Here is a 19687-nt window from a genome sequence, read left to right on the forward strand (position 1 = left end):
CATGATTTTGATGGTCACTGTAGTGGCTATATTATTTCTTACAGTTCTCTCTTTCTCTTATACTTACAATAACCACACTATGGACGGACAAGTGACTGTTTTTACGCGTACTTTCGTTACCAACAATGACGGTAAAACCAGTGCGTGGCTCCGCCGTCCGCTTGTTTATTTTCCATATAAACCTTTCACAATAAAGCTCAAGTGTCTGTTGAGACTTTTCAAAATAAACTGAAATGATATACATTATTCTCAAACATACAATTTCAGAATATGCATCAAACAAATGACCTCAAATAAAAACATCAAGTAACTATAAATGGCGCTTACAGTCACCACGCAGATGAAGGCACAGAGAATACCAGCATGGCCAGCAAGGATGAGGCAGAACCAGCTAGCTCCAAACAGAAGGACCAGTCAAAAGAAATCGAGGACCTTATTGTTAAACGAGGGGCTACCTCTGTAGCATGGACATGGTTTGGTTATGAAAAGTCTGACACGCCCCAGAAAACTGTACTATGCAAATTATGCCACAAACTGGTCCCCACCACCACTCGAACACGACAAACCTCTTTAACCACCTACACAAGAATCACATGAAAGAGTTTCGAGAGAGTTTACGAATGAAAAGCAAAAAAGAGTCGTCAGGTGCTCAAAATAATCCTTAGGCTCAAACGTTAGAACAGGCTTTTCCTTGCAGCACGCCGTGTAATAAATTACTTATATTTGGCTAAAAGCTTGATATAGACAAGGCATATAGAGCCCCTGCACACCAGCACTGCGCTTACATTATAGTTCAATCAAGAAATAGTTATTATTGATTTATTATTGAATTTTTTTAGTAATCATTATTAGTATTTAGTCACATTAGCACAGTGGGGTGACAAAAATATTCCACATACTAGAAATGCTGCTCGGCATTTCATAAAATACATTTTCAACAAATGTTGGAGTAGAAACACAGTTACAGGGAAAATGTGTCTGTCTGTAAATATTAACTAAACATTTCTATGTGCTACAAAATAGACATAATTGTAAATGTGCTGAGGTGAAACTATACTTTCAATAATTTTACCACTACAGTCTGTTAACCACCGAAATAATCTATGCTGGTCAGCTAGCTAAAAGTCTTTACTTTAGCAGCCCAAATCAGAGGCTAACATTAGCATTTGCTAGCGTCAGCCAGGAAGGTCTGAGGCTTAAACTAGGGTTAGTGTAACTTTTCCTGAAACCCTTTAAAGTGTACAGTAGAGCCAACTGTAAAACACAGGTATTGAAACAGTACTTATTAGAGTCCTAGAATAATTTCTAGGACCATGAAGTTCTCACTTTCCCAGTTATCCAGTTATCCACATCACAGCTGTGTAATACCCAGAGAGACACAGACAGCTAACTATAATATTTATGAAAACTGGTTCAGCCACTGAAGGGCAAAACTGGTGGTATCACAGTAAAAATTATTTTAACATGAACTAAAATGGGAAGCTTCTTTTGTTAAACCTAAATAACAATTATTTTAAAAACTGAGTCAGCAAAATATTCCTGACTTGTCTGGAGACAGCCGAAACCAGTTAACAAATAAATCAATAATAATAACGGACTGCATTTATATAGCGCTTTTCGGGACCCCTCAAAGCGCTTTACAATACCACTATTCATTCACTCTCACAATCACACACTGGTGGAGGCAGCTACAGTTGCAGCCACAGCTGCCCTGGGGCAGACTGACAGAAGCGAGGCTGCCATATTGCGCCATCGGCCCCTCTGGCCATCACCAGTAGGTGAAGCGTCTTGCCCAAGAACACAACGACCGAGACTGTCCGAGCCGGGGCTCGAACCGGCAACCTTCCGATTACAAGACGAACACCCAACTCTTGAGCCACGATCGCAATTCTTTTGCGATCGTGGCATTAATTAACAATTTAGAAAGAATTAACAATTCTTTCTGAATAAAAAAATATTTTAATAAAAGGAAACATGAGTTTTAATACTTACCACAGAAATTTGAAGGCAGTTTCTCCAACTTCAGAGTCCAAAATCCAGATGAAGCCTGAAAGAAGCCTAATGGCTGCTCTTGCGCTTACTTTTCCCTCCTTTTCAGGTTCTTTTTCCCACAATGCATTGCAGTAATTGAGAAATACAGAAAAATACCTGTAAATGACTAATACGGAAAATTCCTTCACGTGTATACAGTAGATTGTACTGTATTTTTACTGAATTTTTTTTACAGTGTGTGGTGAGGCAGTTAGATAATATAATTGTTCGAAAGTAAGACAAGAAAGAATGTTCAATGTTAAAGAAAAAAAATGACATTCAAACTTTAGTCTTAAAAATTTTAATCTAAGGGAAAGGGGGATGTCATGTAGGTACTGATATATGGCTGTCTTAATGTGATGACTTTTAAACTGGATGTGGTGGTCCGAAGGAGGCCCCGTTACATGGCTAGTTGTCAGATCGACAGCATTCAATAAAGCAAGAGAAAGACCGTGCTTTATGTCCTGATTTAATTCAGCGTGCTCTGCCTAATTCAGTAATAAGGTGGGCACACAACAGTTACTACTACTTTTACATGCATTACCATGTGGACCTACGATCAACACTGAAGTTCCTTCAACGGTAAAATTTCTTTTATTATGGATTTATTTTTGTGCTTACGGAGATAAATTTCCAATACAAATGTTATAAATGCAGCAGCTTATTGAGCTTAAATACTAACATTCATAGGCTATTGTAAAAGCTCAAGGGATCGCTATTTATTCAAGTTTCAAATTCGCGTTTGTAAAATAGTTTAAAGTCAGAGTCCTCAAAAATTGCGCATAAATCACTGTAGGCCTACTTGTTGTTTATAAAGAGACGAATTCATGATCAAAAAACACATTACATATTACAATAATTCAATAATTAAAATACTTATGATTAGAAACTGCGAAACTAAATGAGAATTCTTATTTTTAAAAATCTGATAATTATAGGAAACTTATTCTGAATCACTCCGCGTCGCCTGCGTGACCCTGGGAGTCAAGGTGACGAGGATGACGTGTAGCGCGGCAGGTATAAAAGCAGAAACCAACGTTCGAATTTGGTTTTCACATGAGAGTGCGAGCAGGAGGTTTGTTTAATAGCGCTGTGAAAACCTGTTTGTTTCCAAAGTTTTAAAACTAGTGCTTGAAACGAGGATTCAAACACCCCAAAAATGAGCTCCGGCGGAGTACAGCGTGAGCAGTACCTGCTCTCCATTGGTGTCACCCGTATTCTGGATGAGCTCTATGGTAAAGCTTAGTGAGCTAATAAGTATAATAGAATATTTAAGCAAACAAATACACCTTAGACTGGCCTTTTATTACTTTAAAGTGAGGAAGATTTCATGAGTGTGAACATTTCAGGTGAAATATGTCAAACTTTAGAAACTTCAATTTTGGGCAATTTTGGCTGACGTCTGACGTCAGTGCGGTCATCCTGGAGTCCTGTTTTTGTATGTGGAGGGTTTGAGTTTACATGTTTTAGCAACTGGCCCTGAATTAGACGATAAAGTTAATAAATTACGAATCTGTATAGAAGCATGATGGAGCTGTGAGAGTTCACAGAGGCACTCGTTGCGTTTATAAAGCTGGGAAATTTTGAGGGAGGTTAGGGAGTCCTCGGAGATGTGGCCAAAATTTGATCTTGCACGCATTATGTGCAAAATCAGTTATAGCTACTGATGCTGAATTAAGTATATCATATTTATGTGAGTGCATTGTGTATTGCCGTGTCTGTACAGGTGTCCAGATGTATGTTATGTGCTCGGTGAGAAATTGAAACTGTGTGCATGCAATAAGCAGGTTGGAGGTTTCTCACCTGACTTTAGCTGTTTTATTTCCAACAGACTGATGCTTAAATAAAATAAGAATAAGTGCTGAACATGAATTCATTATTAAACATCACTGAAACTCTATGCAGCCTTACTGACAATGTGTCCATAATTCACAAATATTATGGATGACATTCATTTATCATGAAATGTTGTTCACAGTCACCAAGAACACACAAAGTTATTCTTTACTATGAGCTGTACATTTTTAATTTACATGCAGCTAAAATGTGAATTTGCAAATGAATTCTATCAGCAGGACATTTTTACTGTTTAAACATGCTAACAAGCAGAGTTTGGTGCTGTGATCTTTGGTTTAAAACATGAAATTTAGTCATTTACAGTGCAAAACCATTTTTCTCACCTTCTACCAATCTTAAGGCTTTCATAAAGAGTGCTGCTGCGGGCCTCTCATTGCCTGTGTGTAGAAATAGCATATGATGATATAAAGCCATGTTTTGACATTTAAATCCGTAATTTGTCTCATTATGTCACGATTAACACAGATGATCTTTTTGTTTTCTCGTAGCTGAGCTGGTGAGTCCTGTCAGCGTATGCCAGATGTTCATCTCTAACCTGAGGAACCGTCCTTTGAGCCCCAGCCATGTGGACTCTATGAAAAATCTAGTCCTCTCGTTAAACCATAACCTGGTTACGGGGACGAAGGCGTTTCCTTATATTGCCTTCAGGGGATTCTTTAACAAACTGCTGCTGACGACACCTTTCACTCATGTGCCAGAGAGCCAGTTGGAGAACACCACTCCATCTCCTCCTACCAACTCACCAGCTGGTTTAATGGTGCCGCCTGCAGGGTCCCACCTCCATTCACGGTTCCTCACACCTCTGCTTCCAGAGAAGGCAGATCTTTCTGTCCTGAAGGCAGATCAGAGGAACTGCGTCTGCACCCTGGATGTCGACGGCGACACCATCACCAGAGTCATTTCCACTGTGTATTGCACAGAGGAAAGGGAAATGACAAATCGATGGAGAGTTACAGACTACACCTCTGATGGCAGAGTAATCATGTCGGTGCTCTGCCAGTTTCTGAAGAGGTTTACACAGGGTGCAAAGAGGAAGCCTGCAGAGGAGGAGAGCAGCAGCAGCAGCCCCACTCCACCAAGGAAACGTCTCCGGCTGTGATCAGCAATGAAGCCTTTCCTGGACATATGGCATATGGATGTTACATATGGATGTTACACATGGATGTTACATATGGATGTTACATATGGATGTTACATATGGATGTTTCCTCGTGCTTTGGAGCAAACTTTCTAACTCCTCATGTCTGCGCTGTGTCTGGAAAGGCTGGAAACATCTCTCCATCTTACACAGAGACCATCATGATGCGGCTAGTCTGAGGAGTTATTTCTGTACATATGTATATAGTTTTTTTTATTATTGAGATACACAGGTCAGCGTTTTCAGTGCGTCTTGCACTTTTCTTTATTTCTTGGTGCTGGCCTGTGTGTTTGATATGACTGCAAGGAATACAAGACTGACTTTATTATGTAATCTGCGTAAAATGAACCAATAATCCATGAAGACAGTGCAAAGTGTAAATTATCGTCTGCTGCATCTCAGACATTGGCGAGAATGAACAATGTGGTAAGTAAAAAGTAATGTTCTGTCTCTAAAATGATGTCCCAAAATACTAGAAAACATCTAGTCCAGCCTAGAAGTAATAAATGCATGAAGTAGTTTTTCAGCGTCACTCTGAGACAGGATATTTCTTATTTCAGAGATATTACACAAAGATTGGAATTGGAAGAAATCAGTTCTAGATATTTGTTTAATATGTGCGTTGAAGGACATGTCCTGGTCAATAATGACTCCAGGGTTCCTCACAGTGTTACTGGAGGCCAAGGTAATGCCATCCAGAGTAAGAATCTGGTTAGATACCATATTTCCAAGATTTTCAGGGCCGAGTACAATAACCTCAGTTTGATCTGAATTTAGAAGCAGAAAATTAGCGGCCATCCAGGTCTTTATGTCTTTAAGACATTCCTGCAGTTTAACTAATTGGTGTGTGTTATCTGGCTTCATGGATAAATAAAGTTGGGTGTCCTCTGCATAGCAGTGAAAATGTATGCTATGCCTTCTGATGATACTGCACTTAAATTGTAAACAGAATTGGTCCTAGCACATCCATAATTAACCTTAGATAAATATGATACAAACCACTGCAGAAATCAATACCTACAGGATGCTCTAATTGCTTTAATAAAATATTATGGTCAAAAGTATTGAACGTTGCACTGAGGCCATGAGAAGATGATGTGTAACCTTCACTAAAGCTGTTTCTGTGCTGTGAGCTCTGAAATCTGACTGAAACTGTTCAAATAAGCCATTCCTCTGAAAATTATCTGTTAGCTTTTTAAAAATTATTTTTTCAAGAATTTTTGAGATAAAAGGAAGGTTGGCGATTCGCCTCTAACTAGGTAGGACAGCAGGGTCAAGAGATGGCTTTTAAATCAGTGTTTGGGTTTTTTTGTGTGTCTATGTACAGAACAGAAGTCTGAACAGACCAACGACCTGCCAGAGAAATCCTCCTCCAAGCGCTCTGCCTCTCCATCTGTGGAGCTGCTGCTCAACGCTGGCCGGCTGCAGCTTGACGGTCTTCCTCCGGGGGCCGGAGCTGCAGGCCCTGGGCTACGAGTGGCCCAGGTACGACTATTGGACCGCAGAACCAGCAGCAGGCCTAACAGCCGACCTGGGACTCCAAATTCCAACACTTCATCCACCCCAACCCCCTCAGAGGAGCCGAACGATGGAGAGGAGGAGGCAGCAGAGCCTGAGGATGAAGTTCAGAGTTCTACAGTTTCTGCTCCGACCTTGCGACTCCTCAAGAGACTCTTTCAGCTCCTAATAGCGGCTGCTATGGAGAGAAACCCCACTCAGTTTCAGCTGGATTCAGGATGTCATCGCTCTCCAGTGTAGTATCATGCAACACCTATCCATCAAACAGAAGGCCTCATCAACAGAGTGGCACTTTGAGCAGAAAGCAAATACACAATCAAGTGGAACATCAGAGGACATGAAAACTCAGGCCTCATTAGAAAGGACTTCTTCCCCTGACCCCTGCTCTAAAGCTTGCAGTACACCCAGTGACTCCCAGGGGGCCTCTCTTTCCAAGGACAGCCCATCAGGGCTAGTTCTTTGCAAATGCACCGTGACACCATGTCAGAACTGTAGGAAATCTAATGGACCTCTGGAATTGGTTCAGCCTCCCAGAGCCAATGGACCTGTAGACTGTAACAGTGCGTCAGATTCCTGCAGACAGGCTGAGCTACAGAACAGACTGAAGGCTGGGAAGACGCCATCAGCTTCTGCCTCTGGACTGGTGAACCACATAGGAACAGAAACGGTTAAGAAGGAACCCGAGAGCACTGTAAATGCATGTGCCCAACAGAACTGCCCCACTGCCCCCACGATATGGCCCCACATTGGCCAACAGAACCACAGGAGCCAGACAGAGCCCCAGGAGGAGTGTGTGAGCACCGATGAAAAGCCCTCCTTCTCAATCACCAGCAGTTCCTTCACAGATGCACCATCTAGAGGCAGCCAGGAGCACGACACAGTAAAGTTTGCATCAGCACCTACTCCAGGTACACATCAGAAATGTCAAAGCTGCAGTCTTAATGTATCACTTTATACAGCTAATAGTAATAATAATGATAATAATAATAATTTACTCTAATAATACTTTAAAGTGTAAGAGATAATGTACAGTAGCTATAGTGATTACGAGGGCCCCACCCTGGAGCCAGGCCTGGGGAAGAGCTCAAGGAAGTCTAACCAGAGACTGTGTTTTAGCCCATGCAGTCTGGCTGTGTACAGGCTAAAGAGATGACATAGGCCCACCCCCCATGTGCTCACCACTTGGAGGAGGTGTTGTGGGGGTTTTATGCAGTGTGTGTCGGTTGGCAGCCTTTATGTACATGGGATGATCATTTTGTTTTGGTATTGAGAATTGCATAATTCTATTGTATTAGTACTGACTAGTAAATTTCTGGGATACAGTAGTATTACAGTGCAATATTAGTGACACAGCACGAGTTAAATCTAAGCACAAAAACAGCCTTTAGTGTTTTCTCTGGAAATTTAAGTACAAGTAAAAACATAACACTGTAGTTTAACAGTAATTAAAGTAAACTAAACTTGTAATTCTAAAGTCATCATACAGGCTTGTTCTTTCTGCCTGTAGTACTAGCCAGGGCTGCAACTATTCATCGAGTAATTTGATTACAAGAAATACTCCTGCTGTTTCATTTAATGCATGACTCTTTAGAGCTTGTCACGTAGAGCTTGTTAACTTAACACTGATGTCAGATCAGTTTCTTTCACCAGCAGATGCAAATTATCAGAGTGGATGGTGTTTGGTCAGTGAATTATTTATTTAGTTTACTAAGAGTAAGACAAAAAACAGCATTTTTATTTGGTACAGACTGCTCAGGTGGGAAGCTGACTTGGTATCTGACATCTCTTTACGTTTACTTGCCACAGACTGGACAGAGCAGTGTCAGGTGACAACATACATGTCTGTCTCAAAGGGGACAGTAAATCATGGGCGGACTATTGACAGATTTTACAAACCAAAATAACTGACATGGGCAAGACCGTATCGATCGGAGGTTCTGAGTTTTGATTCATTTTCGATGTGATAGGAGAGAGGTCCAGATAAACGACTGGCATTAACTGGGAAAAAAGTGGACATTGGTGTGGTCAGAAATTACTTCTGATATCAGTGCTTCTGTCAGTTTGCTGTAACTCTTCATGCAGTAGACACAGCAGTAAGATGTGCTGTTGATTTTTATTGGGATCCTTGACTCCCAAAAACCCAAACACATGATAGTTAAAGGAGATGAAATAATGTTGCAACAAGTTCTCGTGACTCTTTGAAGTGTGTTAAATGAAGTCTTTTTGTAGAATTTTTGCAAGTGTATCACTTTGTGCATCAACCGGTTGGAGTGACTTTTTAGACACTGAAACACTTACACAGCTGGGCCGTCATATTCAATGTCAGTTTGTCTCTTTTTTCCTCTCCTGTCCCTCAGACATAAAGGCTGCTCCTGCACTGACGGACTCACTGCTGCCCAACACACTGCCCTCCATCACCAACCTGTCCAGCTGCATGAAGGATGGAAAAGAGGAGGATGGGGGTGAGTTTGTCACTCTGTGGCCACATGTGACAGTTTAAGAGCCTTCGTATTGCTGTGTTCTGCTATGAAGCACACAAAGATGTAATTAGCTTTTAGCGGTTGTGTGTGTTTGTGTGTGTGCATGGATCGAGCTGGACAAACTGGATACAGAGATCATCAAGCTCTTGGCCTATCAGAGGATCCAGCAGCTCTTTGCTCCCAAAGTGCCCAGCACCCACCCTCCCCCCACCACCAGCACTACCCCAAAAACCTCAGCACCCCACCCAAACAGTAAGACACCTTTGCACTACAGTTTAGTCTGTTTACTTGTCAAGAAGTCAGTTTTTCTGCTGTTTGATTGCTGTTTTGTTCTAATTATTAAAACCTACACGCTCCTCCTTCCAGGTCAGAAAAAGGTGCAAGCCAGAGCGGTCTTTTACCCTCTGACAGGAAGAGGAGCAGCTGTCAGCATGTGCTATAGGACGTTACACGTAGGATCAGGTAGGACATTCAGTCGCTGTGACTTTGACCCTGCTGCATTCTGTGCCCTGGCTCTGAGCCACTCTTAGGTTTCACCTGTGATGTGGGAAAGGTTCACGTAGGAGAACAGCATTAAAGCTGGTCTCACGTAGTTTTTTGAAATTATACCAGTTCACCAAACTCAAGTCATTCATGTTTGATTTAGGTTATATTCTTGCCTTGTGACTAAAGTTTAGTAAGACCGAAGTAGAACATAGGTAGGGCCCCATCATACCTGCTGTGTGGTGCCTGGCAAATGTCACCGTACAGCAAAGTTGATGTTACATGTTGTAAGCTGTCATCGCTGCTGGTCATGCACTTCTGCATTTTTATAATCTGGTGTGTTGTTGCATTGCTGCTGCAGCTGGGTTAAAGTCTGTTTTTAATGGCATCCTAACATCATATCAGTACAGAAGTTTAGAGGTTCACAGGTTTCACAGAGGGAGATGTTGAAACTTTGCAAAAACTTTAAAATTCCTCGGCTTCCAACTTTGACTTCTTCTCCTTCTATATCATCGCTGATTTGGAGGACGGGCAACACCTATTGTTCAGAAGAATACTGCAGCACGTACATGCACCGTAACAGCTAGCATGAATGGATATAGCTGTGTGATGGTCTTACTGGTGACATACAAAGCTGCCAACACAGCAGGTGTACCACGGCCCCTGGTTTGGTGTCTAATCACTCCTACAGATATAAAAATGGGAAGTGAAGCAGAAGCAGTGTGTGGAAAAACTAACAACACCCCATCGTTCATCAGCTTGCAGAACCACCAGACAGATTTGCTGACGTGCTTGGAGTCATTGCACTGCCTGAGCCTTGGTGGCAGTTTTTGGACTTTAACTCCTGGGAATATTTTGCAGCTGTCTTGCATGTTTTCCACTTGAATAATGAATAATCTTTCTCATGGTAGAATTATGAGCATGTTTGGGACTGGCTTCATGCAACTTCAGATACTGACATGCAGCACTCATTTATTCTTTAAGACATCTTTCCTCTTTGGCATTATGTCGACAGACACCAGAATGCTTCTGAGTTTATAGAGGTGGTCACTCGTGCTGATAATCAGTTAATCAGTTGTGTTTGATTAGCAGTATGTACCTGCTACTTGCCATCTTTATTTCTATGGAAGCAACAAGGGTTTGCTTAGTGCTTCATCCACTAATTCTGCATTTTGGCTTAGTTTTGTCAAATACATGACAGTGTAATGTCATATTTTATAGTTCATCTGAGGTTATATATCAAGATTTAATTTCAAGACCTGCTAAAAACAAGATAATTTTTATTTTGTCCTAATATGTAAACCTTGACAGAAGGTATCCTTTTAACCATGACTGTACTTCTGCACGACATGCAGCAGTACACAACAGAGTATAATATAATAATATACTGAGCCTGTACTAGCTCCCAGTCTCTGCATCATTAGTCAGGTTGAGTGATAGTTGTCTGTGAAAGTAAGTTCTTAGACCTGTGAGGGTCACAACAGGACCATGTGGAATAAAAACTACTGAACAAAAACACAATATGTCACATTGGAGTGCAGGTCATTAAAATACATTTTGACACGTCAATATTGCAGAAAAAAATCCATGTTGCAAATCTGTATTCTTTGTGTTGTGGGAAAGGGTGTGTAAGTCTTTAACTGTTTCTTTAAGGCTCTGACATGGATGTGTGCCTTACAAACTATGGTCACTGCAACTACGTATCGGGGAAACATGCCTGTATTTTCTATGATGAGGTGAGGCCTTTAAACTACATCACTCTGCAGAGCACTCCTGTGGTTGTTAGTGACCAAGATGTAAATTGTGTGTGTGTGTGTGTGTGTGTGTGTGTGTGTGTGTGTGTTTGTCGTCCTTCAGAACACCAAGCATTATGAGCTTCTGAACTATAGCGAGCATGGCACCACAGTGGATAATGTCCTGTACTCATGCGATTTCTCTGAGAAGACCTCACCATGTCCACCCGGTGGCCTGGTAGCCAAAGTCCAAGGAATCATTCGTAAGTACATCTCCGTCATCTGTTTGGATTGGCTTGAAGGAACCCAGGTCTGTGTGCCCAGTTTGACTTGGACTGCTGATGAGGTCGTCACTCATAGATTTTGTATAAACCTTTTATGAATATCCATCCATCTTCATCCACTTAGCCTCTCATCTGTATGTGTCCTGGTTAAAATAGTTAAAATTTTATTTGTGAAGAAATCATAACATCATTGCTTCTGTAAATTAAAGGAATACTTTAATTTATACTCTAATACTGAATAGAAGTGTAGCCCCCCATGTGCTTAATGTCAGTGTCCTGTTTGTTACGCTGACACTGCTCCTGCAGTATTGGACAGCTTTTAGTGTTCTTCATCCAAATTGTGGTCAAGGTCACATTTGTCATTCTTAATGGGTACATGTAATTAGTTTATGCAGTGCAGTGAACCAATGACAAGAAAACTTATCACCTTCTTGCTGTAATTCATACCTTACAGTAGCCTATGAGATGTGCTGAGCTATACGTGCTTATTTTTAAGTGAATAATATTAGCTTAATATAAAACTAAAATAAATAAGTGAACATCATCATTAGCTGTCTTCAGTCAGCCCATGTTCTTGGACTGCAGCTGCTGGCTCTTGTTCTGCTCTGAGTCCCAGTGAGCTCATTGTATTCTCATTGTTGGAGAACTGCACACGAACCAGTTCTCCGTCTGTTGTAGGTTCTGGTTAGAGTACCAGCTTGAAGTGCAGGAAAAAAACAAGTTTGGTGTTGGAGTTCATCTCCATCCATAATGGCGATCTAGCCAGCGAGCCTGCTGGTAGAGAAAACACCAAATGGGAAAGAACGGGCTGGCTTGTTATTATCAGTTGCAATTTCAAAGTAAAAGTAAGGATGTAGTAAACGTACAGTACAGTGGTAAACTTGGTGCATGTGGCATTGTAGCAATGAGAAAGGTAAATAAATAAAGTGCTAAAATGAGCAGTCAGATATACTTGTTCTGTGGCAGACCACGTTATGTAAAATCTGAATGTTGCTGTATCACATAAAGCTTCCAGTCTTAATCTGTTATTAAAGATCATTTGGACAGATGTTTGATTAGTAAAGAGCTGCAGTGTGAAACAGCATTAAATCAAATTTCTCTGAAACTGTTTATAGATGATGAGTGTAAAACATGTTGGCCAGAGTTCAGCTTTCCACATGATTTTAGTCTCATTTTCAAAACAAAGTGTTCATTTTTATTTTGTGGATAAAATGTAATCAGTGAAATCTTTTTATGGTTGCATTGTCTCCACATTAATGGAGTTTACTGTGACACTAGTCTGTACAGACGTCTTTCTCAGACCTGCTGCATTTCTTCTTTGCGTAGGTCGCAGTAAGAAACGGGAAGAGGACGAGGGAGCCAACTCCATGGTGGGGTTGTTGCCAGTAGGAGGAGTGATGAGTAGCCAACGTCAGGGTGGTGCTGAGCCGTCTTGTAGCTGCAAAGCGAGTAGCTCCAGTCTAATTGGAGGCAGCGGGGCGGGCTGGGAGGGCACGGCCCTGCTCCACCATGGCAGCTACATCAAACTGGGCTGCCTCCAATTTGTCTTTAGCATCACTGAGTTTGCCAGTAAGCAGCCCAAAGAGGAGCAGGCCACTACACCTGCTGCCAGTTGCACAAGCACCAACACCAGCAGCAGCAGCAGTGTCATCAGCACCACCCTCACCACCACCGCTAACACCTCCACACCACCACCACCCAGCACTGCCACAACGAGCAGCTTTTCCAACCAGGATGAGGCTGACTCTGAGACTGTACCTACTGCGTTCTAACTCTGTTCCATAATCCGCACAGGAAGCCCCGCCCTCCCTCTTATTTTGCCCCTTCTGTGTCATGATGAAGGGAAAGCTGCACAGCTGGTTGGTCAACAGGGAAAAGTTATTTTTTTGTTGTTGTTTTAATGGTTTATATCTTTGCATGAACTTGAAGTATTATTGACAATCTCTTTTTTTTCTTCTTTCTTTTAAATGACTGACGTAACCGTCAGGACCGTTAGGACTTTGAGCAAACATTACTTCCTTGCGCTCAATCTTTGTTTTTGCCAGTATATTAGTTATGTATGGTGTAACCTTTTTGTCAGTCAGCCCATTTAGCACAAACATTTTTTGTTTTTTTCCTTTGTAGTATTCAATTCCATACATTCTAATTTCTTTTGCTGCTTTTGCACCACAGGTAGCTATATATGTATGAAAACATACATGCTTATACACTATAACATGTATATATAATGTAAATACATTTTAATTCAGTGCCTCTCGATTGGAGAAACATTGGATTTCATGTAGATTTGCCATTTTTTGGTTTTTAACTGTACAGCTCATTGAATTTGTGATACTGTGTAGAGTACCAGACGTTTTGTGATAAAACTTGTTCTTAGTCTGTACTTTCCGCTGTAGTCCATCTGTAAATACCGTATAGTTTTAGCACTCATTTTAACATCTTGTGCTGCTGTATATATAAGCACTCTTTATCTGTAGCTGCTTGTCTGTTCAAACCTGTAAATACAGAAAGATTTTCTAAGAACAAACTCAGTGTTTATGCCTGTTATTTTCAGCCTTGTTTTAGGTCCACTTTGAGCTCTTGTTTGGTTTTCACTTTCTGAGACAGCAAGTTCAGCACTGATATGGGTGGATCTACAGGGGTGGCATTGGGTGGGCATGTGCCACCCTAAAATAATCTTTGCCACACCCTAGTTGTTTGCATATGACATGTTGTTTATTAAAATAAGCTAGCATTAACACTTTGAGCCTAGCTGCAATGAACGTTGAATATAAATTCTAAAAAATGAATATATTGCATAGCGTTACCCTCCCTCCCCTATTAGAAAATGGTTCAGCCCTGCTTTATTTCTTGTTGTCGGTAGCAACCAATGCCTATGATTGGGCAGAGCACATTTATCAATGAGGTCGACGCGGACCTGGTCATCATACTGTCATTCAGAATGCTGGTGGGCTCGGCTTGTTTCGTGACAAAAGAAAAATAAGTAAAAATGGACAAAGTGATGGCGTGCTCCATGAAAAGCAGACCGTGGGTTGGAACAGAAATAAACAGAGATGTGTTTTGTTTTAATTTCTGTACCTCATGGTTGTTTAATTCAAAAATACAGGAAGCAGCAACAGATGCAAATACAGTTATTAAGGTGTCACACATTAGGGCTTTCACAAAGTTGGTGCATTAACTGTTTAGGCCATTTTCAGAGGCTCGAAAATAACTGGACACCCTGATATGATTTTAAATAAAATGATCATTTTTACATCTTTGATGAAAATCTTTGGCAGTCTGTGACTGACTGAGGTGTAGATGCTCGGTCGGACCTTTACTGCAGCAACTGTCCGTTTGTTTGTTGGTCTCTCTGCCTTCAGTTTTGTCTTTGGTACAGTTATGTGCAAAGTAATAGCAGTGTGTTTAAAACAACAGAGGAAAAGTTCCATGTTCTTAATAGCATTTATTTCCATATATACAAAGGCACTGGGAGCCGTGCATATTCAATCCCAAATGAAAACATGAACAATTTTTTCATATTTTTTTCTTTACTGAAAATGAAGAAAAAGAATATTAGGGTGTTCACAAAATCAGCAGTATCTGCATTTTCATTTACAAACGGGAATATTTACAGTATAAACTGAAAATGAAATGTGGATTTTGCTTTTCTTTTAACCTGTTAAACCCCAAAGGGTTTTCTGAGCTTCCTGCTCGAAAATGAAATGCCCAAAATTAATTCAGTATTTCTCTGCAATTACAAACTCTGTGTATACAATCTTGGTATACACAGAGTGTCAAAAATAAAGCTAATGTGACACACTAATGTGTGATCCCATCAGAAGTAGTACTTGTTAAAACATAAAAGAGAGATTTGTCACCGAAGTGAACTATGTGTAAGAGATATTTGCACCCCCCGGCCTCCGGGTGGCGCATTGCTCAGTGAGACAGCATAGCGAGGTCATAGGTCCTCCTCTCCAATATGGCAGAAGCAAGGCAAAGAGAAACTTCACCAGTCCAGGGCCTGCTGCTGCGTAGGGACCAGCTGTGACCGGGACAACATCTGAGTCCCACCTTGACACAGAGACTGAATCATGTGACAACACAAAAGTGCACCAAGCTAAACTCAAGAGACAGAAATCCAAGAAGAGCAAAAATGAGCCACTAAAAACCGCTGTAAGCAACAGAGAGCCAATAGTAAGACTAATAGGAAAAAAAGCAACAACAAAATGCCTTCTTAATGGGTTAACTGTGGCCGCTCTTGTAGATACAGGGGCTCAGGTTAGCTTGATAGACCGAGCTTGGAAAAATAAATACATTCCAGATGTCAATGTTCGTCCGATAGCAGAGCTCATAGAGTTAACTGACTATGGGAAAGTGCCAAAGATTTATGCAGTTAATGGGGAAAAGTTCTTGTTGATGCTGACACATTGTCCCGTCTGCCCCTTAACATTGACATGTATGCGGGTGAGTGCACTGAAGAGTTACCACCTGAGGTGGTCCAAGCAGCCTGGGGTGAGGCTAGAGCAGCTCGAGAAAGTGATGTTGCATGGATTGCTGCCCTAACTCTAGCTGAAAATGCAGGAGCCACATCCAGTTTTTCCTGCAATTGACCAAGATGAGCTAGCTCAAGCACAGTCTTAACAAATGACATCAGAAACACAGTGACTAAAACAACGAGGAAAATGTTGCAGGAGTGGAACAAATTACATTTCAAAAACGGACTGATGTATAGACAGACAGGTGAAAGGCAACAACTAATCCTCCCTGCCAAGTACAAAGAGACGGTGTTAAAGCACCTGCATGACAACATGGGACATATCGGCACAGAGAGAGTACTGGCACTGGTGAGAGAGAGGTTCTACTGGCCGTACATGAAACAGGACATAGAAAGCTATGTTACCAGGAAGTGCCGATGTATCATTAGCAAGAAACCAACAACCCAAGTATGTGCTCCAATGGGCACCATCACATCCACCTCGCCTATGGACCTGGTCTGCATCGACTATCTCCACCTGGAGCCCAGCCGGGGGCGATATGAATACATTCTTGTCGTTGTGGACCACTTCACCAGGTTTGCCCAGACGTACCCCACCAAAAACAAGTCTGGGAAGACAGCAGCTGAGCGAATCTTTGGAGAGTTGATTCCGCGCTTTGGGTACCCAGCACGACTCCATCACGAGTCACGACAGCGCGAGTTTGAAAATGAACTTTTCAAGACACTGAGGGAGAAATCAGGTACTGGACACTCGAGAACATTCCCATATCATCCTCAAGGTAATCCTGCCGAGAGGTTTAACAGGACGCTTTTAAATGTCTACAATATTTGGGTGAACAGTAGACTGATGGCTGCGACAGCCAATTGAAATTTCCGCAAACAGAAATGAGTGTTTTCTAAAACTATACTTTATTAGGATCAAAAACAAAAAAACAACAACATCAACAGTGTTTTTCCTGTTTCCTGTTGCATTTGGTTTGGAACTGAGCACAGCATTTTGTTGTATTATTTATGCATTACATTTCATGCAGGTGTTATAAATAGTTTAAAAGTTGATGATCATTGCGCCACTCATTCAGTACCAAACCATTTTATTTTCAAGATTAAAGCTTTTTAATCATGATCATTATTTTTATACATTATTTTACACATTATGGTGGAGGGAAATTACATGGCTTAAACTATAAACATTCTTGTTGTTAGGCAACAACACCAACCAAGCTATTTTTCTGCTAAATTCAAACTTGAATTGTCATATAGACAAGAACCACTTTTTACTGTCAGCTTATGATTCAAGGAGATAAAGGCATACCACACCCTCCAAGATCTTTTCAAAGCAGTATTGACTGCAGAGAACCCCTATTGATGAACAAATGACACTGCAAGTTTCTAAGACCACCTGGGCTAATGTAGACATGCATCCCTGGGACTTAACACAGAGAGGAAGTAGTATATGAATTGATATAGTAAGTATACCAGCTCATATACTACAACAAGTTAATGGTAAACTAGTACCTGGACATACAGCGGGTAAAATAAGTATCGAACCCGTCACCAATTTCAAAGGTGCTATTGACATGAAATTCTTACAAGATGTTGTTAACAACCCATCCAATCCATACATGCAAAGAAATCAAACTATAGTTGTTCATAAATTAGTGTGATAATGTGAAAACACATCGTTTTTCAAGTTTTGAACACATGAAAAAAGGGAGGTGCAGCTGTTTTTAAGCATATATCACTGGCACGATTCATATAACTGAAGTAAGGATGAATGGAAAAATGTGCCAAGACATTCTTGATAAAATTCTGCAGCCATTTACCAGGATGATAAAGATAAAATAAGGGTGAAAGTTTAAGAAAGACAATGATCCCAAACACACAGTCAAGGAAACTCTCAATTGGTTTCAGAGAAAGAAATAAAGCTGCTAGAATGCCCAGACCTGAATCTGAATCCAAATCTATGGAAAGAAGCTGAGAGTTCATAGACGGGGCCCAAGGAACCTTTGGAATTTGAAGACTGTTTGTATGGAAGAATGAGCCAAAATCACACTTGAGCAATGCAAGTTTCTCCAGACAGGAGGTGTCTTGAAACTGTCATCACCAACAAAGGCTAAGGCTGTCACCTTCTAGGTAAGGTGTTCCACATGTCCTACCAGGAGGTAGGGCTGTGCGATATGAGGAGAATCTAATATCGCAATATTTTTTGGCTACATCACCATACACTATATATCGCAATATGTTTAAATAACCTCAGAAAACAAATGTTATTTGTGAGCATATAGTGCCTAAAATCGCACTGGTTTACTACTCAAATCGACCGTTCCATGTATATTACAAAAAATCTGAATGAATAGAAATGTTTTATTTTAGCCATTTTTTTTAACCATCAGTTGCACAAAGAGGTTTCTCACAAACAACAATACTGTCACAGTATGTCTCTCTCTGTGGTCAAGACTAGAAATTAAAAGGGTGCTCTTTTGTGCTTCCAACATATAAAAAAATTGATGACCTCAAACCTTTTTTTTTGTGGTGTGTGGAGAGACGCTGACATGCGGAGTTTAAAACAGTCTTAATTTTGCAGTGGAATAAACTCCTGGTACTGCTACCTTTAGTGGCCTTAGTTTTATGGCATGTTTTGCAAAATTACCGCATTCTGCTCACACAGAAAACTAAAACAGGCTTCAGCTTATAACAATAAAAAAAACAAATTCTTTCAAAAGGGTAGTTGGAAAATCCAGCACTGAAAGCAGAAATTCAGTGCGACTAAAGTAAATACACCAAGCATCACAGACGTATTAGTTAAAAAACCTGTAATCAGTGAATCTAAGATAAAAACACCAATAAAACCCAGAGTATAAATGGGGTTGTTGCAAAATCTGAGCTTGTGGGAGAGCACAGACAGTAAGATCTGACAGTGTTCTGACAGTAAACTTACAGAACAGAAGTATGAGGATTTTAAGGTGTTGTCTTATACCTAGTACACTTCGGCAAAAGGTATAACATGGTCTTTATAAGACAGCTAACATTTATAGATCCTACCATGAATTCCCGTGGATAGTCCAAATCAGCTGGTAAAACAATAGGACACACACTCTTCCACACAGCCTAAGCAAGCTGTGGAATTATTCCACAGAATTATATCCTGTGATTATATAATTCCAGCTGTGGATTTATATTTCAAAGCTAACCTCTGAGCACCAACAGGATCTGAGGAGCTGGACATGGGGCCAATGGATACAGCTGCCACCATGAATTTGAACCAGAGAGCCGGGGCAGCTATATGCCACGATAATACTGAAGCAGCTGTTTGCTATGCCCCTAGTAAGACAAATACATTCTAGGTCTGACAATTTATTTAGACTGCAAACTATGTATACTACACATGCTAATACCAGTGCCTCGACACTAACAAAAACTGGCTTGGCGAAATGAAGCATCCCTATAAGCTAATGACACAGGGTCTTTATGCATTTAGCCACTTAGTAAACCACATTCAGTTATCCTTCTTTTGTCTTTGGAAGCATTCCCAAGCAATAAGGCTAATAAGACCAGTCGAAAACCGTTATAATCACACAGGGCAAAAGCTTGTGTGGCGGTAGAGACAAAGCTACATACAGTAAACAATCATGGTTTTAGTAACGCAGTAACGCAGCGTTCCTACGGGAAAGTAACAGTAATCTAAT

The 19687-nt window shown here is 40.9% G+C and overlaps 1 pseudogene; it reads left to right on the forward strand.

The window, feature by feature from the left end:
- The first annotated feature begins 3190 nt into the window (after nucleotides 1-3190).
- Nucleotides 3191-13335, forward strand: LOC113014311 (PHD finger protein 12-like; annotated as a pseudogene).
- The last annotated feature ends 6352 nt before the right edge of the window (nucleotides 13336-19687 follow it).

The sequence above is a fragment of the Astatotilapia calliptera genome, chromosome 22 (genome assembly GCF_900246225.1).
Source record: "Astatotilapia calliptera chromosome 22, fAstCal1.2, whole genome shotgun sequence".
In the NCBI taxonomy this organism is placed as follows: domain Eukaryota; kingdom Metazoa; phylum Chordata; class Actinopteri; order Cichliformes; family Cichlidae; genus Astatotilapia; species Astatotilapia calliptera.